Source organism: Triticum aestivum, chromosome 7A (genome assembly GCF_018294505.1).
Source record: "Triticum aestivum cultivar Chinese Spring chromosome 7A, IWGSC CS RefSeq v2.1, whole genome shotgun sequence".
Classification (NCBI taxonomy): domain Eukaryota; kingdom Viridiplantae; phylum Streptophyta; class Magnoliopsida; order Poales; family Poaceae; genus Triticum; species Triticum aestivum.
Window position 1 is genome coordinate 88,131,560 of NC_057812.1, and position 3,630 is coordinate 88,135,189.

Genomic DNA, 3,630 nt, shown 5'->3' on the forward strand with positions numbered 1-3,630 from the left:
TCAAAATGTTCATTTTGGGAAAAAGACAAACTGGGAGAAATTAATTTCAATGTGTTCAAATTTAACTAGAAGTTCAAATTTGAAAAACAAAGAAGTTCAAAATTTAACAAGAATCATCAGCTTTCGTCATTGATATTTACAGCGGCAAACAAATAACAAGTTCATATTTGTCAATTAATTTAAGTTCATGTATATGTACATAGGAGAGCACATTTAAAAAACTATGGTTCACCGAGGGCCATGGATGTAGAAGTTTTGTAAAGTGGGTGTGGCGTGTGTACGAAAAATCAAATTGTGTTCATAAAAACAAAAAAGAAATAAAAATAAAAAAACCCATGATGTCCGTAGGAAAAATTATGAGGAGTTCAAAGTGTTGAAATATGCACGTTTAAAATTGTTAAAATCAATCCAAACTTTTCTAGTGCTCACCTCCCACGTCTATTCTCACAATACAAAAATATAAAGCTTCTCTCTTGAAAACAAAAAAACTAAGGAATTTCACGAACAAAACTTATATGGACAACCTAGATATGTTGGAAAAAAGAAAAAACCGTACGTGTTCAACTTTATTTCCCCCCTTTTTGAAATAAATACGCAGAAGTTCAAAATAAAAAAATGAGAAGTTCAAATTAAAATAAAAGAGTAGTTCAAAGCTTAAAACAACTTACTAAATAATGAGAAGTACCAAGTTCAAGCAAGAAATAGAGCAGGTCAAAATTCATAAAAAAAAGATTTTGTTGTTTCTAAATAAAAAAATTCCATTAGTTCAAATTTAAATAACAGATTGGTTCAATATTTATTACAAAACTAGGATTGTCCCGTTACTAAGCGAAATAAACCAAGAAGTCCAAATTACAAAAATAGAGAAGATTAATATTTATAAAAAACTCAGATTTTCCTTGTTACAAAGGAATAAAAATGACGATGTTCAAATTAAAAAAGAGGAGTAGTTCGATGTATACGGGAAGCTCAAATTATTATAGTCTCTAAGGAAAAAACTATGAAGTTCAATTTACAAAAAAAACGTTTGATGCCTATTTGAAAACATATTTTTTTGCTAAGAATAAGACTAAGAAGTTCAATTTGAAATAAGAGAGAAGTTTGAATTATATAAAAAAACTCAGATTTTTTGCAAGAAGTTCAGGTGCACCTCCTTTCATGGTTCAGAATTTATATTGGGGGACGTTTGATCTCCAATTACATGTTTTAAAATGGAAAAAAATGACGTTCGACCTTCAATTGTGTGTAATTCGACATATACACAGAAATGTGATAGAAGTTCATAGTGAAAACAGCAAGAAGTTCAATTACTGCAAGGAATGCATTTCAGGCGAGAATAAAAATATAGAAAAATAAAAGCATAAAAGGTTTGTTGAAAGAAGTTCAAGTGCTTTGTCCAAGGGAGTTCAAAAATTCTTGCGAGAGAGGTTCACCTCGTATTTCCATGTTTGATTTTTCCATATAAAAACCGAATACAATTCTTTACTCAAAATATGAAAAGGTGAAGTTCAAATTGAAATAACAGAGAAGTTCGAAGTTTATTAAAACCTAGGATTTACCTGATCAAAAAATAAAAAACACAACGCCATTTTTTGCAGTTTTGAAAACAACTCATAAACGAAAAAAATGGTTGCTAGAAGTTCAAGTACTCGGTGAGGAAAAGTTCAAAAAAAACTTGTGAGAGAGGTTCACCGTGTATTTAGATGTCCAAAATACATAAAAAATGTTATTTTTTGTGTTTTAGAATAATTATCTCAAACCAGAGAGAAGTTCAAAGTGATAACAGCCGGAAGTTCACGTACTACATGGTGTGTATTTCATATAAGAAAAATACAATAAAGTGAAACAGAGTGAAGTTCAGACAGACTTGCCCCAGAAGTTCAACTACTTCACGCAGTGCAAAAAACAGCATGTAAAAAACAGAGTGAAGTTCAAACAGACCTGCCCGAGAAGTTCAACTACTTCACAAAGTGCATTTCCATTCGCGATGAAGACAGAAATCATGATCTCGTCATTTTATAATTTATTTCAAAATGGCAGGAAAATCATTTGTGTAAGTTAAAGTCCTCGGTCGGAGAAAGTTAAAAAAATGTGAGAGAGGTTTGTACAACAAGAATATCATTTGTGTAACACTGACGAAATGGATAAGAAAAATACAAACGAAAATATGCCACAGAAGTTCAATGTGAAAACAACAGGAAGTTCGACTACTATAGTGAATGAATTTGAGGTGAAAAACTTTTAAAATTGTCACGAGTATGAAAAAATGATCAACACGGGAAAATTGCATGTTTACATCAGCTTTCCACCGGTATATCACTTGCTCAATTTTGATGAGTGGATGGAGAGCTACAAGTAGTGGATGGAGATCTACGAGCAAAAAAAAGCACGTGAAAAGCAGAGTGAAGTTCAGGTACACGCGACGAGAAGTTCAGGTTCTTCATGCGGTGCATTTTCGAAGAATCTGTTTCGCGATAAAGGCAGAACAAATGATCTCGCCGTTTTCGAAATTACATGAAAACGGCTAGGAATCAGAGAAAACCATCAATATGAAAAAGTTTAGCATTTTCCGTAGCTTTTCAGCGGTATATTATTTGCCTCGTTTCGATAAAGTTTGTAGAAATTACTGGGAAAATACGTTTTTATCCATTTTGAAAACTGACTTAAAACCATAAGGAATTGGGAGAAACAATACATACAAAAAAGTTTCGCATCTGTTCAAGCTTTACAATGCCATGTCATTAGCTGCATTCGGTCGCACGGTTAAAAAATGAGCCCGAAAATACGAACTCGATAGGACTTGTATCGTTTTCCAAATTATTTTTAAACCGTTCAAAATTAGAAACAGCTTTTAACATAAAAAAAGTAGCGCATTTTCATAAGCTTTCCAACGCCATATTATTTGCCTCAATTGGATTAGCAATTTAGAAATGGCATCGAAAATATGAACTCGGGTGTTCGGTTTGCGAAATTTTACGTTTTTTCAAATTACTCTTTAACCATAGGGAATTAGAGAAAACTTTCAACATGTGGAAGGAGTGGTTTTGCAGCAGCTTTCCAACACCATATTATATGCCTCATTCCGATAAATGGTTTAGAAATGCGATCGAAAATATGATTCACATTTTTTGTGTGAAGAAAAAACGGTTTTCAAAACTGCTCTTAAACCGCTTGCATTTTGCCAAAAATTTAAGTTGGGTCATGATACTGGTGTCCATAGCTTTCCAACGGTATATCACAAGCCCCATTTGGGCAATGTTGTTGCATTTTGCCAAAAATTTAAGTTGGGTCATGATACTGGTGTCCATAGCTTTCCAACGGTATATCGCAAGCCCCATTTGGGCAATGTTGGCGGAAGTTCAACCTAGTTCACACGGAAGTTCAACGTACTAATAGCGGGGCAGGTCAGGTTGTGATCAGAATATTATTCTCATCCCGTGATCAGAATAGTGTTTATATATATATACATATTCTGATGACACGTATTAGAGGTGGGGGTAGAGATGCATGACCTATAGATCACACAAGAAGTTCTTGCCGTTCGCAACGGTGGAGAAGTGGTAGATAGGAATGAAACAGATAGCATGTGCCCATGCAAGAATCCCATACATGACATGCATGATGCGGGGC